We start from the raw sequence: 23,024 nt of genomic DNA, 5'->3' as shown, positions 1-23,024 counted from the left end.
CAAAGACATGCTCCACTACTACTCCACTACTACTAATACTACTAATACCACTCTATGACAGGCCCCAGGATGGGATCTATGTGTACAAACACAAAGACATGCTCTACTACTACTAATACTACTAATACCACTCTATGACAGGCCCCGGGATGGGATCTATGTGTACAAACACAAAGACATGCTCCACTACTACTAATACTACTAATACCACTCTATGACAGGCCCCGGGATGGGATCTATGTGTACAAACACAAAGACATGCTCCACTACTACTAATACTACTAATACCACTCTATGACAGGCCCCGGGATGGGATCTATGTGTACAAACACAAAGACATGCTCCACTACTACTAATACTACTAATACCACTCTATGACAGGCCCCGGGATGGGATCTGTGTGTACAAACACAAAGACATGCTCCACTACTACTCCACTACTACTAATACTACTCAATGACAGGCCCCGGGATGGGATCTGTGTGTACAAAGACATGCTCCACTAATACTCCACTACTACTAATACTACTAATACCACTCTATGACAGGCCCCGGGATGGGATCTGTGTATACAAACACAAAGACATGCTCCACTACTACTCCACTACTACTAATACTACTCTATGACAGGCCCCGGGATGGGATCTGTGTATACAAACACAAAGACATGCTCCACTACTACTCCACTACTACTAATACTACTCTATGACAGGCCCCGGGATGGGATCTGTGTGTACAAACACAAAGACATGCTCCACTACTACTAATACTACTAATACTCTATGACAGGCCCTGGGATGGGATCTGTGTGTACAAACACAAAGACATGCTCCACTACTAATCCACTACTACTAATACTACTAATACTACTCTATGACAGGCCCCGGGATGGGATCTGTGTGTATAAACACAAAGACATGCTTCACTACTACTCCACTACTACTAATACTACTACTCTACGACAAGCCCCATGATGGAGATCTGTGTGTACAAACACAAAGACATGCTCCACTACTACTCCACTACCACTAATACTACTAATACTACTCAATGACAAGCCTCGGGATGGCATCTGTGTGTACAAACACAAAGACATTCTCTACTACTAGTCCACTACTACTAATACTACTAATACGACTCTACGACAAGCCCCGGGATGGAGATCTGTGTGTACAAACACAAAGACATGCTCCACTACTACTCCACTACCACTAATACTACTAATATTACTACTCTACGACAAGACCAGGGATGGAGATCTGTGTGTACAAACACAAAGACATGCTCCACTACTACTCCACTACCACTAATACTACTAATACTACTCAATGACAGGCCTTGGGATGGGATCTGTGTGTACAAACACAAAGACATGCTCTACTACTACTAATACCACTCTATGACAGGCCCCGGGACGGGATCTGTGTGTACAAACACAAAGACATGCTCCACTACTACTCCACTACTACTAATACTACTCTATGGCAGGCCCCGGGATGGAGATCTGTGTGTACAAACACAAACACATGCTCTACCACTGCTCCACTACTACTAATACTACTACTCCTCTATGACAGGCCCGGGATGAGATCTGTGCATACAAACACAAAGACATTCTCTACTACTCCTCCACTACTAATACTACTATTACTACTGCTCTATGACAGGCCCTGAGATGGGAATCTGTGTGTACAAACACAGACATGCTCTACTATGACTCCACTACTAATACTACTATAACGTCCTTACAGGATGTCTCCAATTTACAAGCCGACCTCAATGCACTGTCTAACTGGGAGACTATGTGGCAGATGAGGTTTAATGTTGATAAATATAAAGTTATGCATTTGGGAGCTAAGAATATGCATGCATCATACATACTAGGGGGGGGTACATCTAGAGGAATCAATGGTGGATAAGGATCTGGGGGTTTTGGTAGATCATAATCTCAATAATAGCATGCAATGCCAAACTGCGGTTTCCAAAGCGAGCAAAGTCCTCTCTTGTATTAAGAGAGGTATGGGCTACAGAGAGAGAGAGAGATATAATTTTGCCCCTGTACTAATCATTAGTAAGACCTTATCTGGAATATGCAGTTCAGTTTTGGGCACCAGTTCTCAAAAAATGTCCGGGAACTGGAGAAAGTGCAGAGAAGGGCCACCAAACTGATAAGAGGCATGGAGGAGCTCAGCTGTAAGCAGGCCCGGACTGGGACAAAAAATAGGCCCGGGCATTTTGGATTGAGCAGCCCATGACATGGTAACCGGCCCCTTCCCCACTCTCCACTCTGACAAATCCCCTGAGAGAGGGGAGGGGGGAACCCAGCAAAGGTGTGGGGGTGAGGTGGGACCAGGAAAGAGCATGGGGGTATGGAGAGCACAGGGAAGAATCTTGAGAACATGGGGTGGGGCAAGAGCACAGGGAGGAAGAGAAGAGCACAAGGGGCAGCGGAGAGCATGGGGGGAGGTGGAGAGGACAGGGGGCAGCAGAGAGGATGGGGGGAGGTGGAGAGCACAGCAAGGGTGGTGGAGAGCACAGGGGGGGTGGTGGAGAGCATGGGGGGAGGTGGAGAGTGCAGGGAGTGCGGCGGAGAGCATGGGGGGAGGTGGAGAGCGCAGGGAGGCAGCAAAGAGCATAGGGGAGATGGAGGGCACAGGGAGGGTGGTGGAGAGCATGGGGGGATGTGGCGAGCACAGGGAGGGTGGCAGAGAGCATTGGGTAGGTGGAGAGCACAGGGAGGGTGGTGGAGAACATAGGGAGGGGGCGGTGGAGAGCATGGGGAGGTGGAGCGCACTGGGGGGTTGGCAGAGGGCATGGGGGAGGTGGATTGCACTGGGGGGGTGGCCGAGGGCATGGTTGAGGTGGATTGCACAGGGGGGGGGCAGAGAGCATGGGGGAGGTGGATTGCACTGGGTGGGTGGCAGAGGGCATGGGGAGGTGGAGCACACTGGGGGGGTGGCAGAGAGCATGGGTGAGGTGGATTGCACGGGGGGGTGGCAGAGGGCATGGGTGAGGTGGATTGCACTGGGGGGGTGGCAGAGAGCATGGGGGAGGTGGATTGAACTGGGGGGGTGTGGCAGAGGGCATGGGGGAGGTCGATCGCACTGGGGGATGCAGCGGGCATGGTTGAGGTGGATTGCACTGGGGGGGGGGTGGCAGAGAGCACGAGAAGGCAAAGAGTATGGGTGGTGTAGAGAGCCCAGGGGGGGGGGGCAGCAGTAATAAGCAGGAAAGGAGGAGGGGTGGGGGCGGCTGCATATAGAACAATCATTCTCTTCATCTTCCTCCTGCAGTCTCCTGCTTCTCCTCTACCTCTCACAGGCATTCTGATTCTGCAGGAGGAAGATGGAGAGAATGATTGTTCTATATCCAGCCGCCCCCCACCACTCCTCCTATCCAGGTTATAAGGGGGTGAGCGCAGAGCACGGCGCGGAACTCACGTTTTCTGTTATCCGGTGTTCTGCCAGGACTCAGCAGCAGGTGTCTGCTTTGGCTCCTCCCCCTTCACAGTCATCATATACAAGAGATGACCAGAGACTGCAGATCTAATACAGGAGATGACCAGAGACTGCAGATCTATTACAGGAGATGATCAGAGACTGCAAATCTAATACAAGAGATGACCAGAGACTGCGGATCTAATACAAGAGATGACCAGAGACTGCGGATCTAATACAGGAGATGACCACAGACTGCGGATCTAATACCAGAGATGACCAGAGACTGCGGATCTATTACAGGAGATGACCAGAGACTGTGGATCTAATACAGGAGATGACCAGAGACTGTGAATCTAATACAAGAGATGACCACAGACTGCGGATCTAATACAGGAGATGACCAGAGACTGCGGATCTAATACAGGAGATGACCAGAGACTGCGAATCTAATACAAGAGATGACCAGAGACTGCGGATCTAATACAGGAGATGACCAGAGACTGCGGATCTAATACAGGAGATGACCAGAGACTGCGGATCTAATACAGGAGATGACCAGAGACTGCGGATTTAATACAGGAGATGACCAGAGACTGCGGATCTAATACAGGAGATGACCAGAGACTGCGGATCTATTACAGGAGATGACCAGAGACTGCGGATTTAATACAGGAGATGACCAGAGACTGCGGATCTAATACAGGAGATGACCAGAGACTGCGGATATAATGCAGGAGATGACCAGAGACTGCGGATCTAATACAGGAGATGACCAGAGACTGCGGATCTATTACAGGAGATGACCAGAGACTGCGGATTTAATACAGGAGATGACCAGAGACTGCGGATCTATTACAGGAGATGACCAGAGACTGCGGATCTAATACAGGAGATGACCAGAGACTGCGGATCTAATACAGGAGATGACCAGAGACTGCGGATATAATGCAGGAGATGACCAGAGACTGCGGATCTAATACAGGAGATGACCAGAGACTGCGGATCTAATACAGGAGATGACCAGAGACTGCGGATCTAATACAGGAGATGACCAGAGACTGCGAATCTAATACAAGAGATGACCAGAGACTGCGGATCTAATACAGGAGATGACCAGAGACTGCGGATCTAATACAGGAGATGACCAGAGACTGCGGATCTAATACAGGAGATGACCAGAGACTGCGGATTTAATACAGGAGATGACCAGAGACTGCGGATCTAATACAGGAGATGACCAGAGACTGCGGATCTATTACAGGAGATGACCAGAGACTGCGGATTTAATACAGGAGATGACCAGAGACTGCGGATCTAATACAGGAGATGACCAGAGACTGCGGATATAATGCAGGAGATGACCAGAGACTGCGGATCTAATACAGGAGATGACCAGAGACTGCGGATCTATTACAGGAGATGACCAGAGACTGCAGATTTAATACAGGAGATGACCAGAGACTGCGGATCTATTACAGGAGATGACCAGAGACTGCGGATCTAATACAGGAGATGACCAGAGACTGCGGATCTAATACAGGAGATGACCAGAGACTGCGGATATAATGCAGGAGATGACCAGAGACTGCGGATCTAATACAGGAGATGACCAGAGACTGCGGATCTATTACAGGAGATGACCAGAGACTGCGGATTTAATACAGGAGATGACCAGAGACTGCGGATCTATTACAGGAGATGACCAGAGACTGCGGATCTAATACAGGAGATGACCAGAGACTGCGGATCTAATACAGGAGATGACCAGTGTGATACGGATCTCTAAGAGAGACTGACCACTTTTATTTTTTATTAAGATCAGTTTAAAGCATTGCCAGGCATGAAAAAAAAAAAACACTATCAACCAAGATACAAAAAACACATTGGCAGGCATGACAAAAAAAACAAAAAAAAAACATTGGCAGGCATGAAAAAAAAAAAAAAACACATCGGCAGGCATTGAAAAAAAAAAAGACATTGGCAGGCATGATTAAAAAAAAAAAAAAAACACATTATCAGCAAAGATGCATTAAGAAATATACATATATATACAGACGGCCAATAGTGTCACTTACCTTTCTAGCAGTTGCAGGTCCTTTTACGACACTAGGCAGATGAGGTCTCCTCCAACTCCTCCCCCTTCGGTCACATGACCTCTTCACTTCCTCCTAAGGTGAAAGGCTGGCCGGATGGCCGTGGAGATGGCTGTGGTGAGCGGCGCTGGCACAAGGAGCAGCCCAGCCCGCAGCCCAGCCCAGCCCGGGACTCTGGCAGAAATAAATGCGCCCGTCTCCGCGGAGTCGGCCGCGGAGCCGGCCGCGGAGCCGGCCGCGGAGCTGCCGTGGAGCCGGCCGCGGAGCTTGTTCCAGGACCAGCTTCACAGTGCCGAGATGACATGCGGCCCGGCGGTCCGCGGCCCACCGGGCAAATGCCCGGTGTGCCCTATGGCCAGTCCGGGCCTGGCTGTAAGAGTCCACGGCTTACTACGCATGCACCAATGGCGCGTTGCCACAAGAGGAAATCTGTGCCATCTGCGCAGAAGACTTGATGGAAAAGTGCACCTTAACCATTATTCTTTTTTGTTCCTTTTGTACTCAGCTGTCAGATTGGAACCAACCCCCACTTGGATCTTGACCATTCTTCTTCTGATTAACCCCTTTATGCTTCGCTACCCAACTGGACTTGACCTCGGCTCGGATCCCGGACTAAGGCTTGCACAGGGTCCACCAAGTCTCTGTATCCATCTCCAGAGGCTTTAAGGACCCAAGGTGCAAGGGAGGCCTCCCCACTACTTCGGTCTCACATCAGGTATGTGGCCCTCATGACAGAAAAATCCAGCCATGTCTGAGACTGAGGGGAGTGCTTCCAGCTTCAAGGCCCTGTGCCAACAAGTGGCCTCTGTGTCTCAGGCTCTGATGTTCATACAAGAGGAGTACTTTCAACTGGAAGGTCAGCTGACTGCAATGGCCAATCCCTCACTTCCGAGCCCTGCAGAACCACCGGTTATGGCCATGGGGCAGCCCATCTCTACTCCAGCTCCTGAACCACGGGTTCCTATGCCAGAAAGCTTTTCAGGGGTTTGCCACAAGTTCCAGGCTTTCAGGCACGCCTGTCGGCTATACTTTACCTTACAGCCTAGGACCTTCTCTTCAGAGGATACACAGGTTCGGTTCGTAGTAGCCTTACTTACAGAAGAACCTCAAGCATGGGCTCATCAGCTATTGGAAAGGGAGAGTCCTATACTGCACTCACTGTCTTCTTTATTTGATGCCATGGCAATCCTCTATGATGACCCACAATGAACCACCACGGCTGAAACAGTGTTGACCTCTCTACAACAGGGGAAATGCCCTGTTGAGGACTAAGTAATGGAATTCCCATCCTCCGCCTCCCTCTAAGGGATTGAGGAGTATGAGGTGGAGGCCATCCTGGACTGCTGTAGAAGGGGCCACGGATGCCAATTTCTGGTACAGTTGAGAGGTTACAGCCTTGAAGAGAATTCCTGGGAACCCGAGTCACATATCCACGGCCCAGATCTTCTCCAGCAGTTCTTTCAGCAAGCTTTATCCCAGACAGGTGTCCGGAGGCCACCCCTTTGGGGGGGGCTCTATAAGAGTCCACAGCTTACTACGCATGCACCAATGGCGTGTTGCCGCAAGAGGAAATCCGTGCCAACTGAGCATGCGCCAAAGACGCCTCAGGGTGCCAACCCACAACTGTGCAGAAGACTTGATGGAAAAGGGAAAATTCCAAGGACGCGCACAGGAAGTGACCTCATCCTGATGGGAAAAGGCGGGAAAATACCCAGGAGGCGCACAGGAAGTGACATCAACCAGATGGAAAAAGGCGGGAAAATGCCTAGGAGGTCCACAGGAAGTGACCTCAAACTTTCCTATGTAAGCCCAGCCCAGACACTGCCAAATTGCTGAAGTATCTTCAGTCCCCCCTCGTTTCTGTGCTAGTGTGTGATCTGCCTGAATCTGTTGTGACCTGCAAACCGATTTGACTACTCTTGATTGCCGCTTGCTATTGACCTCGGATTTGTACTTTAACCATTCTACTTCTTTGCCCCTTTTGTACTCAGCTGCCATATTGGAACCGACCCCGGCTTGGATCTCGACCATTCTTCTTCTGATTAACCCTTTTATGCTTCGTTGACCAACTGGTCTTGACCTCGGCTCGGATCCTGGACTAAGGCTTGCACGGTGCTCTGCACCCCTGCCACTCGGTGTCCACCAAGTCTCTGTCTCCATCTCCAGAGGCTTTATGGACACGAGGTGCAAGGGAGGCCTCCCCACTACTTTGGACTCACATCAGGTACATGGCCCTCGTGACATCAGCTATGAGGAAAGATTAAATTAGAATTTATTCTCTCTTGAGAAGAGGAGATTAAGGGGGAATATGATCACCATGTATAAATATAAAAGGGGTCCATATAGTGAACTTGGTGTTGAGTTATTCACCTTATGGTTAACACTGAGGACAAGGGGGCACTCTTTACGTCTAGAGGAAAAGAGATTTCATCTCCAAATACAGAAAGATTTCTTCCCGGTAAGATCCGTGAAAATTTGGACTAGACTCCCTCCAGAGGTGGTTTTGGCCAGCTCAGTAGATTGCTTTAACCGCTTCCTGCCTGCCGGCCATCAAATGACGGCTGAGCGGTACAGCTCTTGTTCTAGATGGACGGTCTGGAACAACTGCTCTCGCGTGCTCGTGGGAGCGTGCATCGTGGCGATCAGTGGTGGGGTGCGTCAGTGTGACACACCACTACACCGATCTCGATAAAGAGCCTCTGACGGAGGCTCTTTACCACGTGATCAGCCGTCCCTGATCACGATGTAATCAGGAAGAGCTGTTGATTGACTTTTTCTCACTCACGTCTGACAGACATGTGTAGAGGAGAGCTGATCGGCTACTCTCCTGACAGAGGGGGTCTGTGCTGATTGTTTATCAGCGCCAACTCCCTCTCAGATGCCCCCCAGGACCACCAGGATGCCACCACACTGGACCACAGGTATGCCACCCTAGACCACCAGGGAAATGCCAATCAGTGCCCATCCCCAATGCCTGCTAGTGCCATCAGTGATGCCTATCAATGGCATCTATCAGTGCCGCATATCATTGCCACCCATAAGTACCCATCATTGTCACCTATAAGTGCCCACCAGTGCCACCCATGAGTGCCCATAAGTTATGTTTAAATTATGTTTGGGTACAGTGTAGCATGACCGCGCAATTGTCATTTAACCACTTGCCTACTGGGCACTTAAACCCCCTTCGTGACCAGACCAATTTTCAGCTTTCAGTGCTCTCACACTTTGAATGACAATTACTCATGTAATACTGTACCCGAATGAATTTTTTTTTCATACAAATAGAGCTTTCTTTTGGAGGTATTTGATTACCTCTGGGTTTTTTATTTTTTGCGCTATAAATGAAAAAATACCTTATATAATTTTGAAAAACAAACAAACATATCTTCGGTAAAAATAACCCAAATTATGTGAAACAAAAAAAAAAAAAATAACCCAAATTAGTGCACATTATTTGGTCTTTGTGAAAGTTATAGAATCTACAAGCTGTGGTGCAAATCATAAAAAAATGTTCACACCTGAAGTACTGGTGGCCTATCTCATTTCTTGTGACCCGAACAAGCCAGAAAAGTACAAGTACCCCCAAATGACCCTTTTTGGAAAGTAGACATTCCAAGGTATTTAGTAAGAGGCATGGTGAGGTTTTTGATGTTTTAATTTTTTTCCCCACAATTCTTTGCAAAATGAAGATTTTTTTTTCCCACAAAATTGTCATTGTAATAGGTTATTTCTCTCACATGTGTATACCACAAATGATACCCCAAAATACATTCTGGTACTCCTCCTGAGTATTACAATACCACATGTGTGGGACTTTTCCACTTAGGCCCAACATGCAGGGAGCACCGTCACGTGTTCTAGGAGCATAAATGACACATCTAACTTGTAGACTACCTATTACACTTTTGAAGGCCCTGGAGCACCAGGACAATGACAGGAGACACTGATGTGGCACTGATATGTGGCACTAATGACATGTGACACTGATGACAGATGGCACTAATGACATGTGACACTGATGACAGATGGCACTAATATGTGGCACTGATGACACGTGACATTGATGTGGCACTGATGACAGATGGTCCTAATACGTGGCACTGATGACACGTGACACTGATGTGGCACTGATATGTGGCACTGATAAAAGATGGCACATGACACTGGCAGGTGGCACTGATGACTGATGGCACTGATACATGGCACTGATAACAGATGGCATGTGACACTGACAGGTGGCACTGTGGACAGATGAATGTAAAAAAGTTATTCCTGCGCCTAATCAGGAAGAAATATGGTTTTTGTACCGCTGCACACACTGAAAAAGGGGTACCTGAACCCCAATTAAAAATCAGGAAAGGCAAAAAAGTAGTGGTGCGCAGTACTAGCCTAGGAAATATTGGCCTAAAAGGTCTATAGATTCAAAGAAGTACCAGGTATTTGGATGCTAGGTGTGCTGCCACCCAGACTGAAAAGGTAATGTATAGGGGGCTTAATGTGCGTGTTTTATGAGGGAACGTGGAAAACCCTCACCACTATAACATAATAGTGTTTGGGATGAGTATTAAATAGATGGAGCCATACGCGAGAAGGAATCTAGTGGTTAAAACCTAATGATTTCCAATGCGATTTTTGAAATTGACATAAACCTATAAAGTGGTGGTGCTGGACAATAGGTAGGTCCGTGTTAGTGTGTCTTACAACATCCCGTGAATAAAATATATATAAAGAAGTCAACAAAATATGTGGTGATAATTGATGCGATTTGTAACAACTGATAAAATCGCATGAAAAGTGCTAGTGCTAAATGATAAATAAGTGTGTTGCAATGTCTACTACACCATAAGCAGCAATATACATAAAAACAGTCGTTGGCTCAATGGAGCAATTTTGTGCAAAAAAGTGACTAATTGTGACTAGCAAGAATCGCATAAAGTGCCAGTGCTGGATAAAGGTTATAAATTAGATGCGTGTGGGTGTCTTTCTACCATATAGTAAATAATAGAAGCGAAATCTAATCATGCAAAATAGCAAAAAAATAAAAATAAATGAAAAACACAACATTAGAAACGCATAAACAATATATGTGTTAAATAAAGGTGGAAAAAGTAATAAAATCTCTCTAGAGATGATTCGGATAAATAGTGCTCAGTAGTTGAAAACTATATAACATATAAATTGCACAATAACATATGTTAAAATTGTGTCCATTCAAAGCTTGTGCGACAACCAGTGGCGATTATGTCCAAAATCGCATATGACAAGAAAATCGCATACGGTGCTGGTGTTTAGTTCTATGTGCACTATAGAGTAACGATCTAATCGGTGGTGGTGGTGGTGAAAATATCCCACGTGGTCCTGTGTACTCGAAATATGGGTGTCCCCTTACCTTACAGCTGTAAGGTAACAGCATGTAACATATATATTCTCAGGATTCCTGGTGATCTTTATCCCACGAGGTCTTGTTACTGTGTCCCCAAATCCTGACGTCTCCTGCCTATTGCGCTATGTAGTCTCTTTAAATGGTCGCTCAGCAGTTCCCAGTTTGGGGGGGGGGGTTGTTACCTCAGCAGTTTAAGTAAGGGATTTAAGCAGATAAGGAGGAAGGGAGCCCCATAGCGTAGTAATTTGTAAACAAAATTGAAATTTATTCAAACAGCAATTAGACTACTCACAAAACATACAGATTTCAAGCATAGGGTATAAACGAGCTGCAAGCTCGATTGCGTCACTTCCGGTAGCGTCCCGACGCGTGTTCGTCCCCTGATGAAGTCACGTGACCGTGACGAACACGCGTCGGGACGCTACCGGAAGTGACGCAATCGAGCTCGCAGCTCGTTTATACCCTATGCTTGAAATCTGTATGTTTTGTGAGTATTCTAATTGCTGTTTGAATAAATTTCAATTTTAAGCTATGGGGCTCCCTTCCTCCTTATCTGCTTAAATCCCTTACATAAACTGCTGAGGTAACAACCCCCCCCCCAAACTGGGCACTGCTGAGCGACCATTTAAAGAGACTACACAGCGCAATAGGCAGGAGACGTCAGGATTTGGGGACACAGTAACAAGACCTCGTGGGATAAAGATCACCAGGAATCCTGAGGATATATATGTTACATGCTGTTACCTTACAGCTGTAAGGTAAGGGGACACCCATATTTCGAGTACACAGGACCACGTGGGATATTTTCACCACCACCACCACCGATTAGATCGTTACTCTATAGTGCACATAGAACTAAACACCAGCACCGTATGCGATTTTCTTGTCATATGCGATTTTGGACATAATCGCCACTGGTTGTCGCACAAGCTTTGAATGGACACAATTTTAACATATGTTATTGTTCAATTTATATGTTATATCGTTTTCAACTACTGAGCACTATTTATCCGAATCATCTCTAGAGAGATTTTATTACTTTTTCCACCTTTATTTTTTTTTTCAAATATAAATTTTTATTACTTTTCAAACAATGCCCAACATGGGCATAAACATATAATACAACATAGAAGTGGGATACAAAAGAAGAGGGGAGGGAGGGAAAAAAAAAAAAAAAAAAAAAAAAAACATTGTGCATGGCTCATCCATAACATCTCAAATACCGAAACGTGATTGGGAGCCTTAATCCCTTCAGTTCCCCCATCTCCGGCTCTCATCAGAACCTCGATACCCCGGTAGAGACCCAATACCAAGGCAGAGACCATTAAGAATAGGGGAAGGGGTCCTGACAGAGAAGACTAAGAGAGGGGGGAGAGGGGGGTGAGGTGAGGGGTGGGGAAAGGAGAGGGATGGGGAGGAAGAGGGGGGGGGAAAAAGAAGAAGGGGAGGGGTGGAGGGGGGGGGGGAGGGGGGGGATTTCTGGTTGATTCAGGACTGCCCTACCCCCCCATGCAGTATCTATCGCCGAACATATTACAAAGTTCTCAAAAGTACCCCTTCGGGCGAGAAAATAAATTGGTGCCAGGGTGCCCATGTTTTCCTAAATCTTTCCTGCTGTTGCCTCCCCGTAAGCACCAGGTCCTCCAGTCTACTAATTTCCTCCACCTTACGAACCCAGGACGCCACCGATGGAGGGGCCTCGCTTTTCCAGTGGAGCGGTATACATGCTCTTGCGGCATTCACCAATGGGCATAAAATGGATTTTTTGTACTTTTTAATAGACATGGCATTCATGTGCAGGAGGAAAAAGGCCGGATCATTAGGGACATTATACTCCGTAAATTTTTGAGTAACGGTCCTCACAGTGGACCAAAAATAAGACAACTTCGAGCATGCCCAAAATACATGCAACAAGGTGCCCTGTTCCAGTCCGCATCTCCAACAAAGCGCAGAGGTGGTCGGATAGAAAGAATGCAAAACCTGTGGAGTTAAGTACCATCTCGTCAAGATTTTATAGTTCGTTTCCTGTATAGTAGTACAGATGGTAGATTTCAGGACCAATGCTACAATGTTGTGAATCTGGGTCGGAGTAAACGTACAGTTCAAGTCCCTCTCCCATTTTGTCATGAAGGTCAGATGAGCATTATCCCCGGGTGTGATAAGGAGATTATACATTGTGGACAACGTTCTTGGAAGCACCCCGTTACCAGAGCAACATTCCTCAAAGGCGGTCAACGGTCCATCAAATCGGAGGGGGAATGAAAGGGTTCGAAGAAAATGTCTAAGTTGGACAGCAGTCCAGAAAGCTAATTTATAAGGTCCCGATGTATTACAGAGCACCTCTATGGACGGCCAATCCCCATCTATCCGGAAACATCGTGCTTGTGTGCGCCCACTACTGGACATAACCTGTAGAAGATGGGGGTCCATCCCAGGGGAGAATTGTGGGTTCCCCATAATAGGAAATAGCGGGGAGTTAGGCGTGGAAAGCAACCCCTTTGAGCAAATCTGTGACCCCACCCGTAGAGTCGTCCCTATCAAGGGATGCCTTTTCATGTAGGCTGGGAGGTGTCTATAACACCAGATGGCCCCTGTTAATGGCACCCGGACCAGGGCCTGCTCCAACCGGATCCAAAGCTTCAGATCCCGGTGCCTGCACCAGTCTACAATTCTACCGAGGTGTACCGCCTGATAATATTTCTTTACATCAGGAACGGCAAGGCCGCCGAAGGGTTTCCACCTTTATTTAACACATATATTGTTTATGCGTTTCTAATGTTGTGTTTTTCATTTATTTTTATTTTTTTGCTATTTTGCATGATTAGATTTCGCTTCTATTATTTACTATATGGTAGAAAGACACCCACACGCATCTAATTTATAACCTTTATCCAGCACTGGCACTTTATGCGATTCTTGCTAGTCACAATTAGTCACTTTTTTGCACAAAATTGCTCCATTGAGCCAACGACTGTTTTTATGTATATTGCTGCTTATGGTGTAGTAGACATTGCAACACACTTATTTATCATTTAGCACTAGCACTTTTCATGCGATTTTATCAGTTGTCACAAATCGCATCAATTATCACCACATATTTTGTTGACTTCTTTATATATATTTTATTCACGGGATGTTGTAAGACACACTAACACGGACCTACCTATTGTCCAGCACCACCACTTTATAGGTTTATGTCAATTTCAAAAATCGCATTGGAAATCATTAGGTTTTAACCACTAGATTCCTTCTCGCGTATGGCTCCATCTATTTTTAATACTCATCCCAAACACTATTATGTTATAGTGGTGAGGGTTTTCCACGTTCCCTCATAAAACACGCACATTAAGCCCCCTATACATTACCTTTTCAGTCTGGGTGGCAGCACACCTAGCATCCAAATACCTGGTACTTCTTTGAATCTATAGACCTTTTAGGCCAATATTTCCTAGGCTAGTACCGCGCACCACTACTTTTTTGCCTTTACTGTGGACAGATGACACTGGTAGGTGCCACTGTGGACAGATGGCACTGACAGGTGACACTGGAGACAGATGGCACTGGGAACAGGTGGCACTGGGGACAGTTGGCACTGATAGGTGGCATGTGGGAAAGATAGCACTGACAGGGGGCATTGGGGACAGATGGCATTGACAGGTACTGTGGGCACTGTATTTTCTATTTTTTGTGTACACTCACAAGCTGCAGCATGGAAGCTCTCCCTCCTCACATGCGGCCTCTGGGTGAGGAGGGAGAGCCGGTGTTTTGGCAGATAGTGTCCTGCCATCATATAGTGTGAGTGGAGGTGGTAGCCCCACCATCCAAGCGGACATAGGGTTGTGAAAATTAGAGGGCCCCTCGCGGGCAAGCTTCGCTCGCCACGCTTCGGGCTCTGCCTCACTGCGCTCGGCTCTTTTATATTCCTGCTCTATGTCCACTTGGATGGTGGGGATAGAACCTGGACTCATGGCGCAGGCGCCGTTCATCCTCGGCTATTTTCGGAATCTGTGTGTGCTGTGTACTGCGCATGCGCAGTACGCAGTGGACACTATCCGATGGGGGACCATATATGATAGGACACCGGCAATGAGAGACGATCATCTCTCATTGGACACTCCGATCGAGTGCTAAATGGCAACTGTGATTGGACATTTAGCATTATCTGTCCAAGGGACACCCTCCTTGAAGTTTAACCACTTCAATACAGGGCACTTTCACCCCCTTCCTTCCCAGCCCAATTTTCAGCTTTCAGCGCTCTAGCGCTTTCAGTGACAATTGCGCGGTCATGCTACACTGTACCCAAATGAAATTGTTATCATTTTGTTCGCACAAATAGAGCTTTATTTTGGTGTTATTTATTCACGACTCCGTTTTTTTTTTTTTTGCGATATAAGCGCAAAAAAAGCGGAAATTTGGGAAAAAAAACAATATTTTCTTTTTTCTATTTGAAAAGAAATCCAATAAAATCAAATTTTGTCATAAATTTAAGCCAAAATGTATTCTGCTACATGTTTTTGGTAAAAAAAATTCCGTTAAGTGTATAATAATTGGTTTGTGTGATCACGGACATATGTACGCAAATGATCATGTACATATGTGTGCAGGTGATCACGTACATATGTGTGCAGATAATCATTGGGACATGTGATTTTAGTGGGACATATGTGGGGGACATGTTTTTATTATTAGGGACATGTGTTTTTATTATTTGGGGACATGTATGTTTTGGGGACATGTGTGTTTTGGGGACATATGTGGGGACTGTGTTTTCACTGTGTGGTGTGTTGTGTGTTTACACTACACTGATGATCAGTGAGTAAAAAGCTGTGAAAAGCAGCCCATACTCACTGATCATCAGCCAGCTGCAGCGTTCTGCTCTCCTCTTCTCAGCGGTGACTTCCGTGTGAGGAGAGGAGAGCCGATTGCCTAGCAACCGGCTGTTTGTTTACATCACATGACGGCCGTGATTGGACACGGCCGTCATGTGATCAGGAGGGCCAATCACAGAGCCCTCCTGCCGATCTGAGATGTGCCGTGTCCGGGTGACACGAGCACATCGGGATCGCGCCGCTGCGATCCCGCTGCTCCTGAATGACGTTCCTGAATGTCCTATCAGGAGCAGGCGGCTCCCACCCGCCGTATATATACATTGGCCGGGTGGGAAGTGGTTAAGAAAGGCCTGGATTCTTTCCCAAATGTACATAATATAACTGGGTACTAACATTTATAGGTAAAGTTGATCCAGGGAAAATCTGATTGCCTCTCTGGGATCAGGAAGGATTTTTTTCCCCTGCTGTAGCAAATTGGATCCTGCTTTTCTGGGGGGGGGGGGGGGGTTCGCCTTCCTTTGGATCAACTGTGGGTATAGGATCGGGTATATGGGATTGTATGATATTTTTTATTTTATTTATTTATTTTATTTTTTATGGTTGAATTAGATGGACTATGTAACTACTACTGCTATTACTACTCTACGACAGGCACCGTGATGGGGATCTGCGTGTACAAACACATAGACATGCTCTACTCTCTAATACTACTACTACTCTATGACAGGCCCCAGGATGGGGATCTGTGTGTACATGCTCTACTACTACAACTCTAGGACAGCATTCAATGCATGTACAAACACAAAAACATGCTCTGCACTGTACATTCTATTAATACTAATACTAGTACTACTCAATGACTGACTGGATGGACCACTACTATTACTGCTACTTTATGACAACACTCAGTGTGTGTACAAACACAAAGACATGCTCCACACTCCACTTCTTCTACAACTATTACTATACTACTAAGCTATGACAGGCTCAGGATGGGGATGTATGTACAAACACAAAGACATGCTCTGCACTCCGCACTACTACTCAATGACTGACTACTCAATGAATGACTGACTGAGGGGACCACTAATAATACTACTACTCTATGCAGCACTCAATGTGTGTACAAACACAAAAGACATGCTCTGCACTCTACACTCCACTACTACTAATAATCTACTAATACTACTACTACTCAATGATTCAGTGTGTGTACAAAGACATGCTCTGCACTCTGCACCCCACTACTACTACTAATCTACTAATACTACTACTACTCAATGATGGACTGGGGGAACCACTACTATGACTACTACTCAATGACAGCACTTAATGTGTGTTCAAACATAAATACATGCTCTGCACTCCACAGACTACTACTAATACTACTACTCAATGACTGAAGGGGGGGGGGAGGCACCTCATCCTTACTACTACTACTCCATGATTGCTCCTAGAGGGTGTATACAAAGACATACTCTGCACTCCACATACTACTACTAATACTACAACTCAATGACTGTGGGGTCCACTACTAATACTACTACTACTCAATGACTGACTGAGGAGACCACCTCACCACTGCCTCTACTCAATGACAGTTCCAAATGTGTGTACCAACAAAACGACATGCTCTGCACTCCACACTTCACTACTACGACTAATACTACTACTCAAAGACTGGGGGGGACTGACACATCACTACTAATACTTAATGACTCGGGGGACCGCCACTAATACTACAAAGACATGCTCTGCACTCCACTGACCAGGGGGGCCAACTCATCACTACTAATACTACTACTCAATGACTGGGGGGGGGGAGCACTACTAATACTACTACTCAATGACAGCTCTAAGTGTGTGTACAAACACAAAGACATGCTCTGCACTTTACACTCCACTACTACGACTCGACTGACAGGAGCACCTCATCCCCAGTAATACTCAATGACTGACTGAGGGGACCAACTCATCAATACTAATACTACTACTTAATGACAGCTCCAAGTGTGTGTACAAACACAAAGACATGCTCCACACACCACTACTAATACCATTACTACTCAATGACTGACTGGGAGGGGGGGGGGAACTCATCACTACTAATACTACTACACACTGACAGCTCTGACTGTGTGTACAAACACAAAGACATGCTATGCACTCCACTCACTACTACTGATAGTGCTACTCAATGATTGGGGGGGCAACTCATCACTACTGTTAGTATTACTCAATGACAGCCTCAAATGTATGTAAAAAAACAAACACTTACTCTACATTTCAATTACTACTAATACTACTGCTCAGTGGGGAGGGGGGGGGGGGGCGAAATTACTCAAGCGCAGCTCACGAGTGTGTGTGCATACACAAAGATGCTCTACACAATATTAATACTAATAATGACAGCTTTGAGTGTGTGTACACACTAATACTACTAAATGATTGGGGGGGACATACTAGCTCATTATGAAATACTTACCTTAGAACGAGGCCCCGACATCTGGCCCGATCCACGCCGAGGGAGCTGACATGCTCCCTCGGCGTTTCTTCCGGGTATCGCGGCTCCGGCGCTGTGAGTGGCCGGAGCCGCGATATCGTCACTCCCGCGCATGCGCGCGGGAGATTTCAGTCCGGCCGCTCGGACGCTGCCAGATTTTGACGGCGAGAAACCCCTTGTGCGCATGCGCCGCTGCAGTCAGCGGCGCATACCGAGGGGAATATCTCCTAAACCGTACAGGTTTAGGAGATATTTTTTTTACCTACAGGTAAGCCTTATTATAGGCTTTCCTGTAGGTAAAAGTTAAAAATGTGGGTATACAACCACTTTAAGGCCCACGATCTAACTTTTTGACAACAAACATGCAAATTAGCTGTTTTAAGGCAACATCTGACCGTGTGTATGCTCCATCTGACAAACTTTTTCGTTTTTCATCGGACAAATGTTGGCTGTGTAAACAGACATATTTTTCGACAACAAAAGTCTGATGGAGCAAAGTCCGATCGTGTGTACAGAAAACCATCAGACTTTACAAACACGCATGATCAGAACCAATGCAAAAGATCAGACAACGATACAAAAGTGCAGAGCCCACCAGGAAGTCCACGCAGTGCTGCGCTAATCACAGGCAGTGAGACATTGCCCGATCTCTGCAGCCGCACATCGGGGGAATGTCTCACTGCCTGTGATTAGCACAGCGCTACGCCGACTTCCTGGCGGGCTCTGCACGTGGACCATGCAAACACGCCTGAGCTCATCCCTAAACAACATTAATACTAATACCATTCAATGACAGGTTTAAGTGTGTGTACAGGCATGCTCTACACACCAATACTACTACTAATCAATCACTAGGGGAACCAACTCATCACTACTAAAACTACTCGAATGAAACAAAGACATGTTCTTCTACTACTACTAATACTACTCAGTGACAGCTTGGGAGTGTGTACAAACACAAAGACATTGTGCTCTACACTCTACTACTAATAATACTACTCAATGACTGGAGGACCTTATAATTACTAATACTACTACCTAAAGACAGATTGTATACAAATACAGACACACTCTGCAACTTACTACTACTATGCAATGACAGATCGGGAGTGTGTACGAGCACAAAGAAATACCCCACACACTACTACTAGGACAACTCATTGTCTGATCGAGGGGACTTTATTATTACAAGTTCTACTACACAATGCCAGATTGAGAGTGTGTGCACAAACACAATGACTGAATTAAAAATACAAACACCTGCTCTGCTCACTACTACTATTACTATTACTCAATTACTGACTGTGAGGACCCAATAATTACTCCTACTATTAAACGGTGCACTTTGGAAGTGCACTTGCTTGAGGACTTAGTACATGAAGGGAAGCTCTGCTGACTGCCATCATCCAATCATGTGCTAGCAAAAATGCTGTTTTAAAAAAAAAAAATATTCTTTGCAAATCGAAGCTTCACCTCATTTACTAAACTCTGAAGTAAATGCACTTGCAGAGTATAACTGCACTTGCAAAGTGCACAGCTTTAGTAAATCAACCCCAATGACTGTTTGAGAGGGCCTAAAAATTACTAATGCTAATACTCAAAGACTAATTTAGAGGACATTTATTATTACTACTCATTGGCTGACTGAGAAGACTTTATTATTACTACAAATACTCAGTGATTGACTGGGGGGACCTGATCATTACTGCTACTAATATTACTACTCAGTAATAGCTCAGGGGTGTGGATACAAACATACTGACACAATCTGCACACTACAACTAATTAGCAATGACTAACTGGGAACCTGATCATTACTACTAATGATATTTGATTGAAGGGACCTGATCATTACTATTACTACTCAATGATTGGCTGAGGAACCATATAATTATACTATTAATACTACTACGCAATGACAGCTCGGGAGTGTGTGTACAAACATAATAAACAAAAAGAGTCACTACTTAAATTCAATCATTGACTGAGGGGACATGATCATTACTATTACTACTACTCAATGACAGCTCAAGAGTGTGTGTACAACACAAAGACACACTCTGCACATACTACTCAATGCCTGATTGGGAGGACCTGATCATTACTAATACAACAATGACAGCTTAAAGTGGTTGTAAACCCTTACAGACCACTTTGACCAACAGGTAAGCCTAGATTAAGGCTTACCTGTAGGTCCAAGAAATAGCTCCTAAACCTACATGGTTTATGATATATTTTTAAATGACAGGCACCGTAGACATCGGTGCGCAGGCGCACTAAGCCTGTCGTTGCTAGCGACAATCAGGCTGTTAGTGGCAGCTCCCGCGTGCATTGCGCAAGGGTGACGTCATCACGGCTCCAGCCCGTCACAACGCCGGAGTCGCGATACCCAGAAGTCACTCCGGGTATCATGGCGGCAGCGTCGGAGGAGGACGACAAGGGTCGCTTCGGGGGCTTCCATCTCAGATAAGTTATTCATAATGAGCTAGTATGCTATGCATACTAGCTCATTATGCCTTTGCCTTGCAGGGTCTATTTTTATTAAGGCTTTACTTCCTCTTTAAGAGTGTGTATAAACAAAAAGAGACAATCTTTACTACTACTACTACTACTCAGACTGAGAGGACCTAATCATTCTTACTAAGAGTCATTGGTTGACTGAGGGGACCTGATCATTACTACTAATACTACTACTTAATTAAAGCTCAAGAGTGTGCGTACAACTACAAAGACACACTGCATACTACTAACCAATTATTGCTAATGCTAATCAACAACTGAGTGGGTCTGATCATCACTACTACTTCTACTACTAATCAATGACCGACTGGGGGGACCAACCTAGTATTACTACTAGTACTACATGTACAGTTCAGCTGTGTGTGTACACAAATACATACCCTGCACAATACTAAGGCTCTGTTTCCACTATTGCGAGTTGTTGTGTGACGTGACACGTGAAGTCACATTACAAGTCAAAACCCATGTATTTCAATGGTCCCCATTCTAATTGGTGTGACTCAAGTCTCAGCGACTCAAAAAAAGTTTTTTGCACTACTTTGTTACGACTTTGGTGCGTCTTGTTCTCACATAGTTCTCACCGGTCGCATGACATTGCATCAAAAAGCGCATTGAAAAGTCGTACTGTAAATTGCACAGCTTTGTGGTGGCAATTGCCTAAGACTCAATGACTGACTGTTGGGACCTGATCATTGCTTCTACTAGCAAATGACCGCCTAAGGGGACCTGATCATTACTAATACTACTTCTCAATGACTGGCTGGGAGGGGGACTTGATCATTTCCAATACTACTTCTCAACGACTGACTGAGGGGACCTTATTATTATTACTACTACTACTACTACTACTCAATGACCGGCTGGGGAGACTTGATCATTATGACTGTTACTCAATAACTGACTAAGGAGACTTGATCATTTCTACTACTATTGAATGACTGACTGAGAGGACCTGATCATTAATAATACTACTACTCAATCACCGACTGAGGGGACCTGATCATTTCTACTACTAATACAAAAGGAACAGACTTTTGAACGGACTTAGTCCATTCGTGTGTGGGCAAGTCAGTTTGTTCGGAAGGTCCATCGGAACCCTGCTGAAAGTCCGGGAAGACAGTTGGACCTAGTCAGCCGGAAAGTCTGGTCATGTGTACACGGCATAAGACATATTCTGCACACTACAACTGCTACTACTACTGAGTGACTGCTTGACTGAGAAGACCTCACCATTGTTACTACAACTCACTAAAGGGACCTGAACATCACTATTATTACCATAGCTCCCAACTTTCCCTGATTTCGAGGGACTGTCCCTGATTTGGAGCAATGTCTCTCTGTCCCTCATTCCTCCTCATTTGTCCCTCATTTTGGTCTGATCTATATAGTTGTACATAAAATGCACTTTTTATCTTTCAAAAAGTGTTTCCCAGTGCTAAATGTTCATCCAAATTCTAAATTGCTGCATTTGTAAATTTTAAGAGCCAATATAAAGGAATAATAGTGTTAAAAAAGCCCTTGTGGATCTAATTAACTTTTTTGTTGGTTAATTCTCCTTTAAGGAGGTGTGGCATGGGGGCGTGTCCTATGCTTACATACGTTTGCTAGTAGCTGTCGCTCATTCCCATCTCTAAATGTTGGGAGATTACTCATTGACTGACTAAGGGGAGGGACCTGAACATTACTACAACATAACCTAAAAATAAATCAATTCACAATGTGAACAATAAATGAATAAATCCGGTGAACAAAAAATTACCAGTTCCAATGAAGATTCAAATACCAATAAAAATTAATTCAAATATTGATGAACAGTGAATAAATAAATATCAATTACTATGAATCAAAAATAATGAAAATGAATTCATAAATGTGTTCATAAAAAAATCATATAAATATATACATAACATTTATTTTTAAAAAGGAGATGAAAAAATATAAAATGAAAGATATATAAATCAGCCCAAAGTGCATGAACAAATTAAGTGACGGCTGAAATGTTTTCCACAATAAAGTGACTTGTGCTGAAAGGATCCTACCACCAAGTGAAGCGTATTTTTACAAGCTGTAAAAACATCAAACGCATATGGCCATAACCCGGTCGGGGCCTTTTCCTCAGAAAGATCTCCCCATACGATCCAATCACCAGAACGATCCAATCGACAAATCCTCTGTAAAGCTCTCCCAGCCCAGCTCAATCAGCTCCCCGCTGGTACTAAATGATATGGCGAAGGGTGGATAATTGTTTACTCAAAA

Source organism: Lithobates pipiens, unplaced genomic scaffold (genome assembly GCF_037356315.1).
Source record: "Lithobates pipiens isolate NorthernLeopardFrog02 unplaced genomic scaffold, aLitPip1_a1.2 Scaffold_18, whole genome shotgun sequence".
NCBI lineage: Eukaryota > Metazoa > Chordata > Amphibia > Anura > Ranidae > Lithobates > Lithobates pipiens.
Note: the sequence above shows the minus strand (reverse complement) of the source record.